The 23,651-nt window shown below is 40.9% G+C and overlaps 1 long non-coding RNA gene across 6 annotated transcripts in view; it reads right to left on the minus strand.

The window, feature by feature from the left end:
- The window catches only part of LOC108583810, a 226,508-nt gene extending 209,816 nt beyond the window's left edge, over positions 1-16,692 (minus strand). For 2 of the 6 annotated variants that reach the window (XR_004180544.1, XR_002519610.2), the window contains exons 1-2: positions 16,116-16,689; positions 12,296-12,428 (exon numbers count right to left, since the gene is read on the minus strand). This is a non-coding gene — a long non-coding RNA (uncharacterized LOC108583810). Of the gene's footprint in view, positions 1-12,295; positions 12,429-16,115 lie in introns of all 6 variants that reach the window. The other 4 variants (XR_004180542.1, XR_004180545.1, XR_004180543.1 and 1 more) reach the window with 4 other exon arrangements.
- Positions 16,693-23,651: the final 6,959 nt, after the last annotated feature.

Below are 23,651 nucleotides of genomic sequence, written 5' to 3' on the forward strand. Positions count from 1 at the left end.
ACCAGTTAGAATGGCAATCATTAAAAAATTAGGAAACAACAGGTGCTGGAGAGGATGTGGAGAAATAGGAACACTTTTACACTGTTGGTGGGACTTTAAACTAGTACAACCACTGTGGAAAACAGTGTGGCGATTCCTCAAGGATCTAGAACTAGAAATACCATTTGACCCAACCATCCCATTACTGAGTATATACCCAAAGGATTATAAGTCATGCTGCTGTAAAGACACATGCACACGTGTGTTTATTGCAGCACTATTCACAATAGCAAAGACTTGGAATCAACCCAAATGTCCATCAGTGACAGACTGGATTAAGAAAATGTGGCACATATATACCATGGAATACTGCTAGGTATATACCCCAATGGAAGGAAATTAGTATATCAAAGAGTTATCTGTACTTCCATGTTGATTGCAGCAGTGTTCACAATAGCCAAGATTTGGAAGCAACCTAAGTGTCCATCAACAGATGAATAAAGAAAATATGGCAGTTAATCATAATGGAGTACCATTCCGCCAAGAGAAAGAATGAGATCCTGTTATTTGCAACAACATGGTTGGAACTGGAGGCCATTATGTTAAATGAAATAAGCCAGGAACAGAAAGACAAACTTTGCAAGTTCCCACTGAATTGTGGGAGGTAAAAATTAAAATAATTAAACTCATAGAGAGTATAAGGATGGTTACCAGAGGCTGCAAAGGGTAGTGGGGTAGGTGGGGGGGAAGTCGGGATGGTTAATGGGTACAAAAAAATAAAAAGAATGAATAAGATCTAGTATTGTTAGCATAACAGTGTGACTATAGTCAAAAATAATTATACATTTAAAAATAACTAGAAGAGTATAATTGGATTGTTTGTAACACAAAAGATAAATGCTTGAGGTGGTGGATACATTTACTCTGATGTGATTATTATGCACTGCATGCCTGTATCAAAATACCTCATGTAACCCACACATATTTACACCTGTTGTATACCCACAAAAATTAAAAATTAAAATTTCAAAATTAAAAAAAAAAAAGAACTGAAGCTCAAGCAAATATTTACTCAAAAAAGACCAATAAGTTGTGCAACTGTCTTTATCACCTGAGCTGAGTAAGACTTGCTCAGGGGGAAAAGTCAGGGATAAACCCTAAGATTGCACCTAGCAGAACAGAAATGATCTCAGAGTGAAGCACATAAGCTGGTATTTTTCATTCCTTCAAATTATTTTAGAAGAATCCCCTGTTTGCCAGAAAGATGTGTATTTGAAAAAGGATGGTCCAATGGCTTCTTGATGGTCTTGTGTTTTCAAGAGTGAGCCTTTGGGGAAAGTGTTTGGAATCGTGCTCTGGGACTTCTTACCACCATGAGGAAGTAACTTGTTTCACTAAAAAGTGATAAATACAACAATAGTAACAATCAAAGTTCCCAGAAGAAGTAAACTTCCATTAACAAGAGCAGTGGCTCACGCCTGTAATCCCAGCACTTTGGGAGGCTGAGGTGGGTGGATCTCTGGAGTCCAGGAGTTTGAAACCAGCCTGGACAGCATAGCAAAACCTCATCTCTACAAAAAACACAAGAATTAGCCAGGCATGGTGGCGTGCTCCTGTAGTCCCAGCTACTCGGAGATTGAGGTGGGAGGATCGCTTGAGCCCGGAAGATGGAGGCTGCAGTGAGCCAAGATCACGCACTCCAGCCTGGGTGACAAAGTAAACCCTATCTCAAGAAAAAAGATGGACGTTTGATTAAATGGGTCACAGTCTGCCAGGAATATAAAACAATCTTATATGTATGTAATAACGTAGCTTTAAAATATAAAGCAAAAATTGACCGAAATAAAGAGGAAACAGACAAATTCACAATCATGGTGAGGAATTGGAAGGCAACTCCCTTACATTTGAAAATACAAGCCCACCAGAAAACCTTTGGACCACCTTTCCCAAATTCACATCTTTCTGGTTAGCAGGAAGTTATTGAAAAAGAATTCCAAGGAATGCAAAATGTAGGTGTATGTTCTTCATTCTGAGACCTGGATCATTGTTATAATTTCTGCCTTGTTAGTTATTTCCCTCCACAACTTATAGAGAAAGAAAAAAACAACAGGCACGAAATTAGAACAATAAGGAAGATTTGAATCACACAAATAAACTTGATTTAATTGATATATTTTGTGCATATATTTAATATTACATACTATATATTATATATAATATACATTATATATGTGTGTGTGTATATATATAAATCCAGTGTGCTTGAAACATTTGCCAAAATTATATGTACTTGGTCCATAAAGCACATCAGAATAAATTTTGAACAATTGAGATCACTTAGAGTATGTTCCCTGACCACAGCTAGATTAAACTAAAAAGCAATTTAAGGATATATAACTGGAAATCCCCAAATATTTGGAACTTAAGTATTATACTTCTAAATAACTCCTAGGTAAAAAAAAAAAAAAAAAAAAAAAAAATCCCAATAAAGATTAGAAAAAAAACTTTGAACTGAGTAATAATGAAAATATAGCATAGCAAAACTTGTGTGGTGCAGTCAAAGCTATGCTTACAGGGAAATTTATAGCTTCAAATTCATAAATTAGGAAATAAAGCTAAAAGTTAGCAATGTCATTATTTATTCCAAGAAGAGAAATACAACAGATTACATTCAGAGAAAGCAAAAGGAAGGAAATAATAAAGATAAGCAGAAGAACATAAATGGACAATAGAGAAAGTCAAGAAGTGAAAAGTTGGTTCTAACAGACACTGGGGCCTATCAGAGGAAAGAGGGTGGGAGGAGGGGGAGCATCAGGAAATATAACTATCGGTACACTAGGCTTAATATCTGGGTGACAAAATAATCTGTACAACAAAACCCCATGACACAAGTTTACCTATATAACAAACCTGCACATGTAACCCTGAACTTAAAAAAAAAAAAAAGTTGGTTCTTCAAAAAGACTCATGAGCAAGACTGATAGGAGTTTCATTTCCCTTGAGGCAAAACCATGACTTAAACCTAAGCCTTGACCAAGCGCTCCTCAAGTGTCCGCTGTCACAGGAAGCCCTAAGCAGGTTTGTGGGAAGTATGACTGTGTCCTGGTTTGGAAAGCTTGCAGGAATGCCAGTTGGGGAGTGCCATAGAGGGCCAGGGTGGGGTTGGGAGTGTGACTCAGTGCCCAATCATAGTACAGGAGATGCAGAGTCATTGGACTTACTCTCTGGAAGCTTCAACAATCAATCATGGATGGAGTCTCGAACTGCCAGAATCTCTTTTACCAAAAATGAACAATTTCAGTGGCCTACAGCTTGAGTTTTTTTAGTTCTCTTCTCTCAAAGTAACTATAGTATCACACAAACTGAATATTTATATGGCAATACAATGGCTTATATTTGCATATCAGCTACCGTGTTTAACAGAAGTAGTCCCCCGCCACCATTTCCCATCAGGGTTTACTCAGTAACAGGCCACCTGGCTGAGGGCTGTGATACTTCACTAGCCTCCTTCCGGAGTTGGAAAAACTCAGGCAGTATTAGTTTCAGATCTCTAAAAAGCTTCAATTTGAGCTAATGCCTCCTTGATTCCCATCTTGCAAAGGAATCCAAGTGGCTTTCTCAAAAAGGAAGGAAACTAACATTCATTAAGTGCCTACTATGTGCCAGAGATTTTAAATTAATTAATCCATATAGTTTTCACAACCCTTCTGAGCTATTTTCATTTTGCAGAGAAGAAAACCAAAGGACAACATGTTTGAATATCCTCACCATGGTCATAGAGTTTTAACTGGCAGTTTTATTTTTCTTTTATGCCAAAGCTCACTTTCTTGAGAGATGATGAATTGAAATAAGAAAATAAATCTTGTGGTCAGAAAGATCTTGATTCCAGTTCTAAGTCTGCCGCTTAAACCATTGTAACCCTGGGCAAGTTAGCTGACCTCTGTTGAACAATAATACCAACACAGTTGTCCCTTGGTGTCTGTGGAGGGTTGGTTTCGGAACCTCCCATGGATACCAAAATCTATATACAATTGCTTAGTGTTTGCATGTAACCTATGCATATCCTCCTGCATACTTGAAGTCATTTCTAGATTACTTATAATACCTAATACAGTGTAAATGCTATCTCACTATGTTGACCAGGCTGGTCTCAAACTACTGGCCTCAAATGATCCTCCGACCTCAGTTTCCCAAAGTGATTGTTACATTGTACTGGTTTTTAAAATTTGTATTATTTTTATCTTTGTATTGTTATTTTAAAAAATATTTTCTGTCCAAGTTTGGTTGAATCCACAGATGTGGAACTATGGATGTGGGTGGTCAACTGTACATATATCCTGAGACCATTGAGAGAATTAAACAAGATAATGCGGACAAGTGCTAAGTACAGGGCACAACACACACAATATGATTACTACTCCTACTCCTGCTATCACTATTACTACTGCTGCTCTTGCTGCCGCTGTGCTACTATATTACATTACCTATCTGGCCTATGCTGCCTCCATTTAGCTCAAATGCTGAACTGATGATTGTGCTAGCTTCATGCAATGCTATCTAAAAGGCTAAATTCACCAGCCATAAAAAGAAATGAGGAAGTTATGGCTGATAGTGAAGCACGGGCCTCAGGAGTCAGGTCCCATGGGTTTTGTTTTGACCACTGAGTCACATAGTGACCAACAATCACACGGACATTGGCCAGCTCTCCTGTTGTTCATCAAGGTTAAAGACATAAACAAGCTCTCCTGTTTTGCACATGAAAATTCACCGCTTGCTTGAAAACCTCCTTGGGGAAAAGGTCTAGAAAACACGATTAGCAATTTTTTTTTATGGAATCATTTTCTTCTTCCATCAGGGTTTTCTTTTAAATTCTAACCTACCCAGCTGATCTTCAGGTATATCTGAGCAGAGTAGCACAGGGAAGATAGAAGAAAGGGATGATGCCCTTGATACAGAATGCAAAAATGTTACTACAGATATTCATCGCTTAAGGGTGGGAACACACTCTGAGAAATGCATCATTAGGTGATTTCGTCGTTGTGTGAACATCTTAGAGTTTACACACACAAACCTAGATGATATAGCCTACTCCATCATATAGCTCCATTATACTTTTATGGGACCACTGTTGTGTATGCAATCTGTCTTGACTGAAATGTCATGATGTGGCACATGACTATACTTGAGGAATCAAAAATGAGTCCGTCCAGTTGGTGTGTCCTGGAAGTGTTCAGATGTCTGTCACATGATTGTGTGAATGAACTGGCAGGCATCTGTGCAGTCATTCATTGCATGCAAAGCACTGGAATCCAGGAATTTATTTTTTAACCTTTTTGGTTTTGGCCTTCTGATGAACCTACAAGGTTTCATGTGTGTCAGAAATAGTAGTCCCTATGCTAAAAATCTTCCCAAATTCTCTCCTGGTAGTAGTAAGCAATATGCTAGAGCTCCCAATTCCTACTGGGTTTGGCCCTTTATAATACTTATTACAATTACAATTATTTGTTTTGTGGTTAATTTCCTTGATAGGTCCAGCATGGAGCACAGAAACTGACGCATAGAGGATAGTTGCTGAATACCAATCAGTTGAATGAATGAATGAGCAAACGAACTACTTACTATCTAACAAACCAATGCTTGGAAATGGTACATGTTGCAGATTTCAGCTTAGTGCCACTGTACATTCTAGTTTCCTTTCCCAGATTTTACCTCCCAGGTAGGCTGAGGTGCACCTCTCCCACTTTGTTGAATTGAAATTAGGAAACCTGTATGTTAGTGTGAGTCTGGTTTTTTCATGTAGTACTTTAAAACTCCCAGCTCCACTAGTGCTGGGGTGTTCACAGGCTCTCCCAGCATTCCCCAGGAGCAGAGACAGGGAAGTAAGTGCCTTCCTATTTGTCTACAGAGTGACTCAGCTTGCTTTAATGTTGCCTTGTTCTGTGCAAGTGGAGAGCTGGATACTGTGAGAGTCACGGCCAGCAGAAATACCTCCTAGAAATCAAACATGCATCTAGCAGAGCTCACTGGCTTCATCTCCCAAAGAGAGGGGCAGATTATATAAATGCTGATTAAGTCATGAGCTCTTGGTGTGGTGACATTTCACTGCCAAGCAAACAGATCAAGGAGCCGGTGAGCCTCCAATAAATGGTGATGTCTTTTGTACATTTCTTTTCACTTCCCTCACAGGAATAGAGATGGTCAGAAGGCAGAGAAAAACTTAGATTAAAAGTATTGGTCTAGAAAGGAAAGTATCTCAAGAAGCAAGGCTAAGGGAGGGGCTGCTTGAGTGGAAGGAACATGATGACAAGGGGAGCCTTAATGCTTTAAGCTTATACAGAGGCAACCGCTGTTGGAGGAGCAGGTACACTCACAAGCTCATCACTAATCTGCAGGTACAGACTTCTCAGGCTCATGAGCACAAGTGGACAGTCCTGTTCCTGAAAAAGAATGCCGAGGAAGGTATGTGTCTTACCTCTAAAAGACTTTCTTTATCATTGGCCTTGTAGTTCTTCTGCTGTCACTACAATAAAAGCCTGGCAATGAAAAATAAACAGTGTTGTTGCTCTGCCAAGATCCCCTTTTTGGCAGGTGCACCCAGCTTCCAGGTGCTGTGAGCTGTTGACTGCTGAGAGCTTACAGCTGCAGTCTTCTCTGGAGGACTGTCCTCAGCTAACAGGAACTGAGTTCCCAGTCCAAAGTGCCCCAGCCCTGGCATCTCATAGCCAATGACTGACCAACATAAGAGTAAAAAATGTCAACCCCCTTGCTTCATGGTAAGATAACTCTGGTGTCATTTATGCTCCAAGAACCACCCTGGAATCAGGTTAAAGCTGGGCTCCAGCTCAACCACATCCTTAGCTCCTTCCTATGCCCTGTCCTGCTTCCTGCCTTCCCCCTGCTGAGAATACTCTTTCAATTGAACTTGAACAAGACAGTTTATTCTTCTGACTTTTGATGGGCATTTGGGTAGTTTCTAGTTTCTTTTACAGTTATAGCTAATGCTGCTTTAAACATTTCTTTCCATGTGCCTATGTACGCATTTTTGTTTGGTATATTCCTAGGAATGAAATTGCTGGGTCATAGATTTGTATATATCCCACTTTAGTAAATGCTGTCAAACAGTCTCCAAAGTGGGTGCACCAATTCACACTTCTATTAGCTGCAGTATAGGTATATGTACCCAATGTATGACTCTGTGGCATCACAGGAACTACTTCTAGGGTTCAAGATTTAAGATAGGCACTTCATACAGCTAACACTCACATAGCACTTACCACATGACAGGCATTCTTTCAAGAGCTACACCTGTATTAATCCATTTAGTCCTCACAAATCTACCTCTATGACGTAGATGTTACTATTCTCTCTGCTTGGCAGCTGAGGCAACTGAAGCAGAGATTTCAAGTAATTTGCCTAATGTCACACGGTAAGTGATGGAGCCACGATTTGAACCCAGGCAGTCCAACCCTTAACTGTAATTCTTACTGATTCTTATAACTCTCTTTTAATCCCTACTTATGTTCTTTTTCAGAAGGAAAGTTTAACTCTCACTTATTCCTTCTGCAAGCATTAACATCCAGGGAATCAGGGACATTTTAAGACTATAATTCTGAAAAACAAAGCTCAATGACTAGAATGGTTTCTTCCAGTTGCACTTCCCCCAATCCCAGCCAGCATTATGTAAAGATCAGTTTTGTACTTGAGCAGATGCTAAGCGGTCTGTACTTCTGTGGCTACAGAAAGTACTTAAGAGAAAGTAGGAAAGACAGTTCCAGAGAACAGCCTTTTTCAAGTGAAATCCTGCCAAGGCACACTCAGATATTCCAGTGGCAGTGGCTGAAAGTTACCCAAGATAGAGGCATAGGGGAGGACGATACAACAGCAAAACAATGAAGCCCGGAGCTCTTGTGCACTGCCAGTGGGAGTGTGAATTGGTGCAACCACTTTGGAGAACTGTTTGGTAGCATCTACTAAAGTGGGATATACACAAACCTATGACCCAGCAATTTCTCTCCTAGGAATATACCCAATAGAAATGGGTACATAGGCTCACGGAAAGAAATGTTTAAAGCAACATTAGCTATAACTGTAAAAGAAACTAGAAACTACCCAAATACCCATCAAAAGTAAGAAGGATAAACTGTGGTATATGCATCCAACGTATGACTCTATGCCAATGAGAATAACTGAACTACAATGATACATAACAATATAAATGAATTTCACAAATGTGTTGAATGAAAGAAGCTGAAACACACAAAAAAGTGTATGCTACATGATTCCACTCACATTAAGTTCAAAACTAGACAAAACTCATCTATTGTATTAGAAGACAAGATAGTGGCCACCCTTCATGGGGGAGGTGACTGGAAAGGGGCATGTGGGGAAAGGACCAGAGTGCCGGTCACATTCACTCTGATAATCTAGGTAGTAGTTCCGTGGCTGTGTTGGCTTTATGTGAATCTATCAAATTATATGGTTATGATTTGTGCACTTCCAGTATGGACATTATGCTTCAATTAGAAGTTGAAGAAATGACAGAGAACAATCTTGTTAAAAAGGGAAAGAAAACCTTCCCACATAGACAGGATGTCTCTTTCTTTCCACAAGGAAAATTATTATTATTATTATTATTTTTTTTTTTTTTTTTTGAGACAGAGTCTCGCTCTGTCACCCAGGCTGGAGTGCAGTGGCCAGATCTCAGCTCACTGCAAGCTCCGCCTCCCAGGTTTACACCATTCTCCTGCCTCAGTCTCCTGAGTAGCCGGGACTACAGGCGCCCGCCACCGCGCCCGGCTAGTTTTTTGTATTTTTTAGTAGAGACGGGGTTTCACCGTGTTAGCCAGGATGGTCTCGATCTCCTGACCCCATGATCCGCCCGTCTCGGCCTCCCAAAGTGCAGGGATTACAGGCTTGAGCCACCGCGCCCGGCCAGGAAAATTATTTCAATGAAGATCAAAGCAGTTTTCTTACCCGGTGACCACACTTGTGGGTTCAAATTCCTTAGGGAGGTATTTGGTTGATCTCTCAGAGATCTCTCCTTATTCCACATGTTTTGCCCTACACGGATTACTGAAATGGTTTTTGTATCCCAAAGCACCAGGCCTAGGCCATTTACTCAGAAGATGAAAAACAGTCAAGAGAGGCATTCATTAAGCACCAGAATAAAATGTGTCTGTCTTGCCCCATTCATGTTTACCCAGGGCGTGGGTTTATGATGAGGATGAGCACGCAGAGTAGGGGAAAGCTGTGTCACATGGAGCTAGTGCCAAAGCAGCAGGGAGACCCCGGCAGGCAAAAGCTTCCTTTGGAGGCTCTTCCAGCACTGTCCATTCTGATGGCATTCCCCACCCTCCCTTCTTCAAGGCAATAAGCAATCTCAAAGAAACCAACAATCTAACTTCCAATAACCCTGTCAATTTATTTCAGTACACAACAGGGTCCCTGATGTGGAAAAATCAGATTTCTAGGCCTCTTCAACATCTGTTCCTGGTAATCCCAATGTGTTATCTTTTTTCATTGCAAAAACCAGCTGGTGAAGCGTCATGGTATTTCATTACAAAAAAAAAAAAAAAAAAGACCAAATAAATACATAGTGGCTTTTGAGAGATTATTTGTGACTTTACCGAAGAGGGGCTGAAAGAAATGCTCTCTTCTTCTTCATCACATGAAAGTCCTTTTTTCTCTGTTAGCATGAGAATGGACAGTCACATTCGAAAAAACTTGAATGTGCAATAATGATTTGTCAGAAATTACCACCGTTCTTTGCCTTTAGGCCTGGGGGATGTTCATGTATTCATTTGTTTGCTTCACAAACATTTATTGAACACCTACTATGTGTCAAGCCTTGCCACAGGTGTTGAGCACCAGGCCGTAAATTAGCAAAAACCTTATTGCAAGTCTCAGGTTACAAAGTCAATGTACACAAATCTGTAGCACTGCCACACACCAATAATTACCAAGCTGAGAATCAAATCAAGAACTCAATCCCATTTACAATAGCAGCAAAAAAATAAACTACCTAAGAGCATAATTAACCAAGAGTTGGAAGATCTTTACAAGAAGAACTACAAAACACTAATGAAAATAATCATAGATGAAACAAACAAATGGAAATACATCCCATGCTCGTGGGTTGGAAGAATCAATATTGTGAAAATAATTGTACTGCCCAAATCAATTGATAGATCAATGTAATTTCTATCAAAATACAAACACTGTTTTTTACAGAATAGAAAAAACAATCCTAAAATTCATATGGAACCAAAAAGAGCCCAAATAGCCAAAGCAATCCTAAGCAAAAAGAACAAATCTGGAGGCATCACATTACCCAATTTCACATTATACTATAAAGCTATAGTAAGCAAAACAGCACAATACTGATATAAAAGGAGACATATAGAGCAATGGAACAGAATAGAGAACCCAGAAATAAAGTCAAATACTTACAACCAACTGATTTTTGACAAAGCCGACAAAAACATAAAGTGGGGAGAGGACACCCTATTCAATAAACGGAGATGGAAAAATTGCATAGCCACATGTAGAAGAATGAAACGATCCCTATCTTTCACTGTATACAAAAATTAACTCAAGATGAAATAAACACTTTAATCTTAAGTCCCAAAACCATACAAATTTTGTAAGATGACATAGGGAAAAATCTTAGATATCGGCCTAGATAAAGAATTTATGACTAAGATCCCAAAAGCAAATGAAACAAAACAAAAATAAATAAATAGTACTTAATTAAACTAAAAAGCTGCTGCACAGCAAAATAAATAATAAACAGAGTAAATACAAAATCTGCAGAATGGGATAAAATACTTGCAAACTGTATATCTGACAAAGGATTGATATCCACAATCTGCAAAAAAACTGAAAAAAATCTGCAAGAAAAAAACAAATGATTCTATTAAAAAGTAGGCAAATGGCCAGGCGCGGTGGCTCAAGCCTGTAATCTCAGCACTTTGGGAGGCCGAGGCGGGCAGATCACGAGGTCACGAGATCGAGACCATCCTGGCTAACACGGTGAAACCCCCTCTCTACTAAAAATACAAAAAATTAGCCGGGCATGGTGGCGGGCGCCTGTAGTCCCAGCTACTCGGGAGGCTGAGGCAGGAGAATGGCATGAACCCGGAAGGCGGAGCTTGCAGTAAGCCGAGATTGCGCCACTGCACTCCAGCCTGGGTGACAGAGCAAGACTCCGTATCAAAAAAAAAAAAAAAAAGTAGGCAAATTACATGAACAGACATTTCTCAGAGAAGATACACAAATGACCAACAGACATGTGAAAAAAATGCTCAGTATCACTAGTCATCAGGGAAATGCAAATTAAAACCACAATGAGATACCACCTTACCCCAGTAAGAATGGTTATTATTCAAAAGCAAAAAAGCAGTAGATGTTGGTGTGGATGCAGTGAAAATGGCACGCTTATACACTGATGGTGGGAATGTAAATTAGTACAACCTTTATGGAAAACAGCATGGAGATTTCTCAAAGAACTAAAAGTATATCTACCGTTATATCCAGTAATCTCACTATTGGATGTCTACCCAAAGGAAAAGAAGTCAATTCTATGAAAAAGATGCCTGCACACTTGTTTATCACAGCACAACTCACAATTTCAAAGATATGAAATCAACCTCAGTGCCCATCAAACAATGAGTGGATAAAGAACGTGTGGTATATACATAGGGATCCAGTTTCATAAATATATTCATATATATCCACATATATCCATATATATCCACATATATCCATATATATTCACATATATCCATATATATTCACATATATCCATATATATCCATATATATTCATATATATATCCATATATATGTATTCACATACACACGCACACACACACCATGGAATACTACTCAGCCTTAAAAAAGAACAAAATAATGTCTTTTGCAGCAAGAAGCAACTCGAGAATGGAAAACCAAATACTGCATGTTCTCACTTATAAGTGGGAGCTAATCTATGGGTATGCAAAGGCATACATAATATAATGGATGTTGAAGACTCAGAATGGGGGAGGCTAGATGGGGCATGAGGGATGAAAGATTATCTATTGGGTACAATGTACACTATTTGGGTGATGGGTACACCTAAAGCCCAGACTTCACAGTACACAATTCATCCATGTAACCAAAAGCCACTTGTACCCCTAAAGCTACTGAAATACAAATTTGAAAAAATAAATTAGCTCAGAATTTAAAACAAAATACTCTATTGCTTAAATCCTCTGTGAAGGACCTACTTGGGAAAGGACAAAGTGTTGTACCAGGGCCATGCTCCCCCAACAAACCTTAGATCCTCTTTAGCACAGAAGTCTTCATTCAAAAACTTGGGCCAGCTCTCAGTCTCCCAGACATTCAACATTCCCCACCCACAGCTGCTGCTGTTCAGGACACTTCTTGAGCTTTTTCTTCATTACTTAACTGCGGATGTAAGCAAAGATAGAGTATGTTTGTAATAGAAAGTTCTGGATGATCTACCCTCTAACAACCTCTCCAAACTAATCTCTTATAGCCACTCCCCCTTCTTCACTGTTCTCAAGTCACACAGGCCATCCTTCTGATCCTCAAATGTGCCAAGCTCTCAACGACCTTAGGACCTTTCTGCTAGCTGTTCTCCCAGCCCAGATTCTCTTACCCCGGATTTTCTCAAGAATTAGTTCAACAATATCTTATTGTTACTATAGTATCAGCTTAAATGCCAACCCTCAGAGAGCTGACATTTAAGAGAGTCCCCAGAGAGTGGCTCTCAGAGAGCTCCCAACCATCACTTAAAGTAACCGTGCTCCATCCATTCTTATCACAGTCTCCTGGGATTTCCTAGTCTCTAGATGTGTGTATTGTCTGTCTCCCCGTCCTCTATAGAATACAAGTGCATTAACAGTAGGAGCCAAATATGTCTGGTTCACCTCTGTGTCCTCAGCAACTAGAATAGTGCCTGGCATGTAGTAAACACTCGATACATATTGGTTTAACGATTTAATAAACAAGAGAATGAATGCCGAAATATTGGAATAATAAGAAAGTCCAACAATTGGAGATTTGTTCAATAATTATGGTAAATCTCTACAATGGGCTACCATCTAACCAACAAAATTGATGTTGTGGGTTAATATTTTTCAAACTACAAAATATGATCTGTCTGTGGCTCATGTAATCAAGTAGTGAATCATGACATAGTGTATTATCTTATATACTAATTCATTATAAAATAGAATAGAAAATATCAGAATACACAATATATTATGAGGATAACTATTGGGCAAATGTGTGTTTATGTATGTGTGGCTACTGGGTAGCAATATAATACAAATTTTTCTATTACAGATCATGGTCAGAAAATTTGGAAATCACTGTTGCAAAAGATTAATGACAAGGAAATATATTCATAATGCGTTAAATGGAAAAAAAGTAGATAGCAAAAAATAAACAGTGTATGTATGTAAGAAAAAATATTAGGTTGAAACATTATTCGCTTTTTAAAAAAAGCATAGACAGGCATAGAAAATCAATTGAAAAAATAATGTTGAGTAGATTTTTTCTGGGTGACTTCATTGTTTTCTTCTTTGTATTCATCTTTGTTTTTAAAATTATCTACACAGAATACATAATTTTAAAAACGTAAGTTATTTCTAGAAGATGCTGTATAATATCCTTTAGAAAAACAGGCTTTTTAAAAATAAAAGTACCTCAGTGGCAATGTCATAAATTACTGCAAATAAGCTTTTAAGTGGCTATAGAAAGCATAATTATGACTATGAGTTCTCTATACAAAGTGTTTCATCTCACATTATCTTGTCTAATCTCCATAATGATACAAGAAGAGAGGCAAGACAACAGTCATCCTTATTCACAGAAGAGAAAACTGAGGCACAGAGAGGTTAAGTGACCTGTCCACAGTTGCACTACGAGTTAGTGGTTGACCTGGCAAAGAACCCAGGGCCTCTGATTTCTAATCCACACCCTACATTTCACCTACTCTACCGTAGTCTGTAGTCTTGATACTTTATTGTGCTGTGTGGAACATAATTATCCCCTTTTTACTTCTGTCATGAAGGAGTGAACTTTCCTTCCCTTGTTCCTCATCCTTCTATGTCCTTGAGGCTGCCAGTTTTAGAGAATGACTCAAGCACTCTCTTAGCCATATTTCTGTCCCTAGGGCCACCACAGTATTGCCATTTCTGTGCATTCATTTCATACACTGGAGACACTGTAATACGGGGAGTTAAGAGCCACCAAGATTTAAATCCCAGCACTGCCACTTATTGGCTCTGTGATCTTGGGCAAGTTGTGTAACTTCTCTGGGCCTTGATTTCCTTATCTGTAAAATGTGGATGATTACAATATTAATTGTTTTCCCTTCATAGGGTTATTGTGAGAATTAAATGCATTAATACATGTAAAGTACCTAGGTAGTTTCTGAAGTCATAATACACATTATTGCAAAGTATTGCTGTTCATATTATTATATAGTATTAGAGGATACTATGGCCAAACAACTTGAACTGTGTTCTCTGATTGTCCTCATTTTTCTCCTCTTCCCACCACCCAGAGTGGAATTTCCTCCATCACCCTCTTAGTTTTGTCACTGATTTTGAAACTCCTCTTGGTGTTCCATTCCAAAAAAGCTCCTGATTTGTCCCTGCTTTGTTTGAAGCTGTAGCTGCCAATACTGGCTGTTTCCTATGTATATTTACATATGCGTCCTACTGAGGGGGTGACAGCATCCAAGAAGAAAACTGATGGCTGTCTCTCTTATGGACATTCTCTGTTTGTCTCTCAGTACCTGTTACCCTCTCTCCCAACAACCACCCAGATTTTTATCTGGACACAGATTCTTCCCTTGATCTTAAGTCCAAATGATCTAGGCAGCGCTCCACCTCTCATATCAGGGTGTAAAAAAGAGAAAGAGAAAGGGAGTTATTTTCTGGTAGCTCATGTCTGGTAGCTTCCCTCTGATTGGACTAGCAGAATTTAAAATAAGGAAATAATGAGAAGTTATTGCCAGTGCCCTGTTGCCTTGTGAAGTCTGAGAAGAAAGCCAATGGAAGGAGAAGAGTCAGGCTCAACCTCCAGATGGACAGAAATGGGTCTTGGTGACAGCACCAGAGCCCCTGGATCAAGCCTTACCTAAAGCCGGCATCTACCCTGAACTTCTTGATTATGCAAACCAGCACTTTCTCTAACTGCCCCTTAAAACAGTTGGAGTTGGGTTTTTAAATACTTGCAAAGGGTCTTAGCTGATAAATTTTTGCAACAGAAATGTCCTCAGAACCATTAGTAAAAAACAGCTGAATCGCCTCCAGGAGAATGGAGCAAAACAAACACCAGAAGAAAATTAAACATAAAACATAGTGAAAACGTATTCCAGTCTCTAAGTATCTCAGGGCAAATTCAAATCCAATGTCCTTTGTATGATTCCAACTTCCATCTGTCTTCATTTCATTTGAAAATTGCACCTCTTTATTCAGAGTTACTTAGAGACTTTACACCTAGGCTAGTTGGACTTCCTACTCCCACTAAGACCAAAAACAAGAACACCACTTTCAGCAAATACAGGAAGCAAAGGTAGTTGTAACAGAATTTGAAACAGAACAGTGTTGTTTACATTAAACATACAAAGACCCAGCAAGAGGCTCCTTGAGAATTAACAGCTGTCCAAAGCCAGGGAGTGGTGGACCCAGAAGGCAACTGAGTTCATGATTTCATTTTAAAGGCCAAAACCATTTTCGTCTAAGCCTGTGGTCCTCAGAGGGCCTGGTCTGGCTGAGTTCGCAACATTGAACCTGTCGCATACAAGTGGGTATCTGGGATATTTGTATAGTGGACTTTAAAGGGCAGCCTCAGAAGAGAGTGAGCCTCATCATTGGAAGCAGTTAAGGCAGGTGTCCGGATAGCCATCAACAAAGGGCAACGTGGAGAGAATTCGTGCTTTGTGTGTGTGTGTGTGTGTGTGTGTGTGTGTGTGTGCAGATAATATACAGCCTGGGAAAACAAGAGAGTGTAAAGTTAAGGGAAGAAAAATAGGATTTTTGTTGACTTTAGATTGGGCCCTCTCCCACCCTTAACTCCCACTCTTCCCCCATCTACTTGTCACATGATTCCCCTTACCAGAGAAGTTGCCCCTTCCCGGAGCCAGGCACGTCTCTTCCTAAGAATGGCTGGGAGACCAGAATGACAGCTGTCGCAGAGAAAATGCAAGTCATCGGGGGCAGGAAAAAGAGGAGAGACAGGACAGCTGGCTCACTCCGCTGCCTTTTCACCTTTTCTCTACTTCCTAAACCACTCTCTTGGCTGCCTTGTTGGCAGATGTGAACTGGAAAAGGCTGCTTGGGGGGCCGTGTGAAGATCAGCCCCACTGCATCCGTGAGTCAGTCACAGGTTGTGCAGGGAACTCACTCACAGAGCTGGGTGGCCTGAGGATGGGCTGTCCTGGCTAGAGAGCCTTGGCACAACCATGCTCTCCAATGGAGGACAAAATAGAGAAATACCAGGCTTGGGGCCGCTTTGAGTGGTCCCACACTTGAAATGCCAGGGAATATGATTGGTGCAATGAACTGTGTGGATCGCCTACAGAGTTCAAAAGAGGAGCCCTCTGCGTAGAGGTCCAGTGTGGCTTTATTTCACAATCCCAAAAGCATGATGATGTTCCTTTCTGAAATCTGCTTTGGGGGCTCAGAATTTTAACCTAAGACCACTTGGGTATCTTCTGCATATTGAATAAAGATAAGAAAGGCAGTGGGAAGGAGTGGGTAGTACGTGGAGAACCAAGCAGTTGGGTCGTTCTCAGACAAGGGCAGAGGATCTCCCACAGTTGAGGTGCATTTCTGTGAGAAATGTATCCTCCCCACAAGCGCCTAGTGAGCACAGACAGAATCCCTACTCCCCAGATGCAGCCTGGGAGGGGTTTGTAATCATTAGCTCTGGCCTGATAATAAATCATAAACACAGCTTTGTTTTTTCTGAGACAGAAGTCAGGGACTGATAGGTGTGGTAGGCCTGGAGGGTGTTAAAAAAAAAATAGATATTTCATGAATTCCCCAAATATATCTTAAAAGCAGTCTTAATAAGCCTCATGACTAAAAGGCATTTAGTTAACAAACTCCCTCAGAGGCTCTTAACTTCCTCCGTGAACTGTGTGAGAGAAACATTGACAACAGTGTCCAGGTGGGTTTCTGTGCTCTGTCTAGGGATGCCTGCCACTGTGCTAGGCTTCAGAAGCCATGCATGGAATTTAACAAAAAGAATACTGTTTGTATCTCTAATTCCACACCCCAGCTATATCAAAGGCTGGGGACAAATGATTACCTTGAGTTTTGGGAACAACACAGATAATCAAGTTGGGTAATTCCAGGCTAAAAAGAAACCAAAAAATTTTCCTCTTATTCAGATAATAAATCAAAATAGATATTTTCCCATGTATCACATAATTGTGTGGCTGTACAGACTTAGTCATAGCTCCTTGAAAGTCTTTTTAAAATTCTTTCACGTGAACTCAAAAGTTCCACCTTTGGTGGCTTGTTTTTGTTTTTTTTTTAATGAATGGTTTTTGATAAGACAGATTTATTGTAACTGCAGTTGGGATCGTTAGAATGTTTTATTTTGTAACTATAGATACATACAGTCAGTACATCCTCTTTCACCATTAGATATTGCATCATTCCTCTGTAGTGTCTTGTGCCTCTTTCCTCTCCAACCTAGGACTACTCACAAAACAAAATAGATATTCCTAAATTATATTAGTGACAGTCCTGACTTAGTGTAAATAGACAGAAAAGGAGTCCAAGCTCCTCATGACTGGAGCCATGACTCATTCTTTAGTGGGTTCCCAGTGCTTATTACATTCCTCCATGTAGAGCTGATGCCTAATAAATATTAGTTCAGTTCAGTGCAGGGGATTTCATGAGCTCCTAGCCGCTTGTGAGTCACCAGTGTCTGTACAGCTAATTGGCAGTCAGGACCTCGGATATAAATGGAACTAGGCAACATAGGGACAGTGAGGTGACCCACCCTCCATACTAAGATTTCTCCAAGTGTGGCCCACCAACCACCAGCCTCAAAGTCACCAGGGCGTTTGCTAAAAATGCAAACCCCTGGACCTTGCCTTTAGCAAATCATAATTTTGGGCATCAGGCCCAAGATGCTGGGTGCTGAGTTGGAGGTCCTGGGTTCTATACCCTGCATTGGGCAGGTGCTTATGCTAGAATGCTACTTCTATTACAAGCTTGAACCCCAAAACAGCGATATGGAGCAATCAAAGAGAAGCCAGAGGAAGATTTGTTAAAGGCTGGACAAATAGTTCCTATAAGGAAATCCTAAAGGCAATCTAAACAGAAGGCCATGAGGTTTAGGAAGAGTCTTCAAGCACACAAAGGAATGCAGCTTTAGGGAGAGAGCTAGGCAGGCAAGACGCGGCACAGCCACTCTAGCTTTGATTCTCCGGAAGACAAAGAGGGGCAAGCTGTCTTGGAAAACATGAAAGCCTCAGATGTCTTTACATCTCACCAGGAGCAGGCTCGCCCTTAACATCTGCAGGACTGAGCCAAGAGTACAAACAGAGGCCTACATACCATATGTATGAATGTTTAAAAGTTATGTATCAAGCTAACAAATGCTTAAATTTAAAAAAAAAAAAAAGTTATTTCCTTCTATTTTGACTAGTAATCTGTCATAACAATTTGGAAGGCCAAGTGTGCATTTAGAGTTTGGAGGCTCTTTGGAGTCTCACACCGGAATTTGGAGGGGCAAAGGGACAGAGAGAGAGAGAGAGAGAGAGAGAGAGAGAGATAGGGAGAGAGAGAGAAAGAGAGAGAGAGAGAGAGCACTCTGACATTCAGCCATCCCCTTTCACCTTTCACCCCCTGCAGGTCCATCCTGCACTGACTGAGCCTGGCAGCCCATGTACGTGGCTATCTCAGCTGCCTCACCAAGTTCCTTCCACAGACCTCCCTGTTCTGCCGTCTAAACAGACACACCCACCCTGCAGGTCGAGGGGAACTGGCTGTACAGTCAGTTCATTGTAGGCCCCGCAAGCAGACTCAGGACTTGTAGGCAAGAAATTTAGGGGTCCAGGAACCCAGAAGGCGTTATCAAAGGTGGGCACATCCCTTGACTTTTCAGAATCTTGCTTGGCAGAGAGTGGTGCTGTTGGAGAAAGGGCTTCTAATATAGTAGAGCAAGTCCTTAGATAATGTTGTTTTGTTGGGCTGGGCATGGTGGCTCACGCCTATAATGCCAGCACTTTGGGAGGCTGAGGTAGGAGGATGGCTTGAGCCCAAGAATTCGAGACCAGCTTGGCCAACATGGTGAAACCCCATCTCTCCAAAAAAAACAAAATATATATATATATATACACACACACACACACACACACACACACATATATGCATACACAAATATATACACACACACATATATATAATAATTTTCAAATATATATGAAAATTAGCCAGGCATGGTGCATGCACCTGTAGTCCCAGGCTACTCATGAGACTGAGGGTGTAGTCCCAGCTACTCGGGATGCTGAGGCAGGAGGATTGCTTGAGCAGGGGTGGTCAAGGCTGTAGTGAGCCGTGATTGCGCCACTGCGTTCCAGCCTGGGAGACAGAGTGAGACCCTGTTTCAAAAATAATAAATGTTTTAAAAGATTGTTTCATTCAATGTCCTTTTATTGTAGTGTTAGTGAGAAGAAAAAAAAAATTCCTGGCCAGGGCCACTATCTGTGTGGACATTATTCCCATGTCTGCTTGGGTCTTCCTTGGGCACTCTGATTTCCTCCCACATCCCTAAGCTGTGTACGTTTGGCGAACTGTGGTGTCTAAATGGTCCTAGTGAGTGAGTTGTGGATGTGTGAGTGCACCCTGCAATGGGATGGCATCCTGTCAAGAGTAGGTTCCCACCTGGCGCCCTGAGCTGCCAGCATAGGCACTAGCCACCCACGACCCTGAACTGGAATAAGTAGGTAAATAATTATCCTACGTGTTTTAATTAATCGCTCTTAAATGTATGTATGGCTTACATTTATTTCAATGTTTTGGTCTTCATTTACAAATTTGGTGATGTTTTTGTGACTTGCCATAGGAGGTCTCTTAACTCTCATTTATATCAATTCGCCTATGGAAAAATTGGTTTCATTATACGTCATTTCACTTAAAGTCACAGTTTCCAAAAATCAATCCATGAGGTCCAGGGAAGACTTACTGACTGCGCTTTTCAAACTTTAATGTGCACACGAATCACCCAGGGATCTTGTTACAATGAAGATTCTGATGCGTTGAATCTGGGGTGGTGCTCAAGGTCCGCATTTCTAAAAAGCTCCCAGGTGATGCTGATGCTGCTGGTCCATGGACCACACTTTCAGTAGCAAGGGTCTGAACCCCCCAGGCCCCAGGCAGAGGTCCCTCTAGCTCTGGTCTAAGAATAGATGGCACTTCCCACACTTCTGGGACAAAGAGAAGTTTAATGAATGCCTGCTCAGTAATATAGATTCATTGATAAAGGGATGTTGGGGAGGGGGAGAATAAAGAGAGAAAGGAGGAGGAGGGAAGGAAGGAAACAAGGAGGAGGGAAAGGACAGAAGATCTTTTCCCTAGAATTGGACATTGTGCTGGTACAGGAGTTTGTATTCACTGTGACTTTCTTAAAACTACCAGCCTTTTACACATTTAATTTTTCCCCCTTTTCCCTTCTGTCTGTCCTCTGGTTTTCTAAGTCCTTTAAGGCCAGTGACCAAGTATTCTAGTTCTTTTCTTTGTACTAACTCACTTTCAGTAAAGCCTACTGAAATGCAGGTATTTTGGTTCACAGACCTGGATCCTCCCCCCATCACCACCCTGTCTGCTAAACAGAGGAAATGTTAATTTGGAGAAGCTGTGAAGCTTCTGGAAATTTCCATTTCACTGAAGATTAAGAAAGTAAGTTCACATTCCCTCTGTACCCTTTAGTTATTAAATCATAAACTTTAATTCAAGGTATTTTAAAGGGCCCATAGGAATTTTAATTTGATGTGAATGACTTACAAATCTGAATAAAAATCAGATCATATAAAACTGTGCAATCTCTATTACTTTTAAATAATAGAACAAGTTGAAAAATAATCAACAGCCAATATAAGACTCCTGTATAATTCAATCAAACCCCTGTTTTCTGGACTAATGAAAGAGGCAGAGAGGGAAGTAATTCCAAATCATTTGTATGTGACTTTGCATAAGACGGACACTGCTACTTTGATGTTACTTAAGTGTCTGTTTAAATTAGTGACATTCTTTAATGCTGTAGTGGGATAGCCCTGGCAATACCTGGGAGGTGTTAGCCTATAGCTTTTAGCATTGAAATCCACACCAACAGGTGAATGTTCATGAAGCTCATCAGGAGGCAACCCTCCCTTGTCAGAACAAATGGTTTGCTGTATAAACACATCAGAGTGTATTACCCTAGACCTGCTTTGAGAGTAAACGTGGGGTGACCACTCATAGAGGAGACTTTCGGATGTTGGAGTGAGAGGAAGAGCTATTGTCTATGCAAAAATCTTTGTCCCACTACCTATCAGAGTGGTGTCAGAAAAGATAGACACCATTGCAGCCACGCAGCCTGGCACAGTAATCAGAGCAAGGAACCACTCCCATATCCCAGATTACCATGCATAGAGAGCATTGTACATCCACACAGTGAGTGAGATCAACCTACATTAAGCTCAGTCACATGGGAAGGGGCCCCCCATGGCTCAGACTCACAAGTTGGAAGAACAGTGGTTCTCAAATTTGAGTGAGCATCAGAATCACAGGTCATGAGGGCCAGGCATGGTGGCTCATGCCTGTAATCCCAGCACTTTGGGAGGCAGAGGTGGGTGGATCACCTGAGTCAGGAGTTCGAGACCAGCCTGGCCAACATGGTGAAACCCTGTCTCTACTAAAAAATACAAAAATTAGCCGGTCATGGTGGCAGGCATCTGTAATCCCAGCTACTTGAGAGGCTGAGGCAGGAGAATCACTTGAATCCAGGAGGCAAAGGTTGCAGTGAGCCAAGATAGCACCATTGCACTCCAGTCTGGGCAACAGGAATGAGACTCCATCTCAAAAAAAAAAAAAAAAATCACAGTTCATGAAAATCCAGATGGTTAGGCCCCACCCCCAGAATTTTTGGTTCAGCAGGTCTGGAGTGGGACCCAAGAATCTGCATCTCTAACTAGTTCCCAGGTGAAACTGCTGCTGCTGCTGCTTCAGGGACCACATACCGAGAATCATTAAATCATTAAAGTCTGACTACACCTGGTAGCATCTCTTGCTCCACCTTAATCTTGACTTAAAAAATGTAACAGCTTCAGACCAGCCCTCTGCTGCTTAATAGTATCCTGACAGGTGCCCCAAGTTCCATTAGAGATTGGCTCTTTTTTTTTTTTTTTTTCTTTTTGAGACAGAGTCCTGTCTCCCAGGCTGGAGTGCAGTGGCATGATCTTGGCTCACTGCAACCAGGTTCAAGTGATTCTTGTGCTTCAAGCACCCAAGTAGCTGAGATGACAGGTGCATGCCACCAATGCCCGGCTTTTGTATTTTTAGTAGAGATGGGGTTTCACCATATTGGCCAGGCTGGTCTCAGACTCCTGGCCTCAAGTGATCTGTCTGCCTTGGCCTCCCAAAGTGCTGAGATTACAGGCATGAGCCACCACACCCAACCAAAATGGGCTCCTTTGGACTTGACAGTGTTGTCTCCTTAAAGAGGTCACTGTTAAAATATGAAAACACTTGGGAGAGGTCCAACCTTACCACCCACTATTTTAGTTCAGGGCTTCTCAAACGGCCCACTGAAATGTCTGACAAGCATTGAATATGCTGATTCCTGGGCCTTGTCCCGATGATGCTGGTTTAATTAGTCAGGGCGAAGACCAGGAATTAACAGGTCATTCTTGAAAAGCTCTGATTAGGGGAAGTAAAGGAGTGGGGAACCGGGTGCTACAGTTTGCACACAGTGAGATTAAAAAGCATCTGAAACAACATTGACTGCTTCACAGCTTTACTAAGGCCTAACCTTTGGCCACAATTATGTAGATTTGAAGAAATTATTTCCTCAACTTCAAGGCTTGGCATTGACTGCGCCCTAAAAATAACTGGTAATGTGGAGTTAACTTGGCTGTGCTATCTTTAGAAATGTGGTTGCTACAAGGGCAGTTGCTACAAGGGCTGAAATGCATCTGGACAGATGTCTGGTATTTTAGAATTTCTAGAAAAAGGACTGAGGAAAGAAGGTCCTGCTCCCTCTGCCAATCAAGTAACCAATACCTCTGGTCTAAGCACTAGCTTAGCTGCCAAAAAGAAGATAACAACATAGTTCCTTCCTTCCATGAGCTCACAGCATAATTAGTTGGGAAAAGGGTGGGAAGGGGTTGAACAAAAAATCCACAAACGAAAAGAATGAACATCACAGGTAGAGTATGCAAAATGTCTTGCTGCTATCATACATCTCCCAGTCACCCCTTTCTCCTCGTTTCTTAAATATTTAAGCACCTGGTTCATGACCTCCTCTACCGCTGGCGCTATGATAATTCTTGTGGTCAAATTCTCAAATTCATGACCACAACTCCAACAGAGTTGATCCTTTCAAATCTCCAGCTTCGCAGATCTTTGACCTTTTCTCCTCCAACAATTGTGTCTC

Source organism: Papio anubis, chromosome X, assembly GCF_008728515.1.
Source record: "Papio anubis isolate 15944 chromosome X, Panubis1.0, whole genome shotgun sequence".
Lineage (NCBI taxonomy): Eukaryota > Metazoa > Chordata > Mammalia > Primates > Cercopithecidae > Papio > Papio anubis.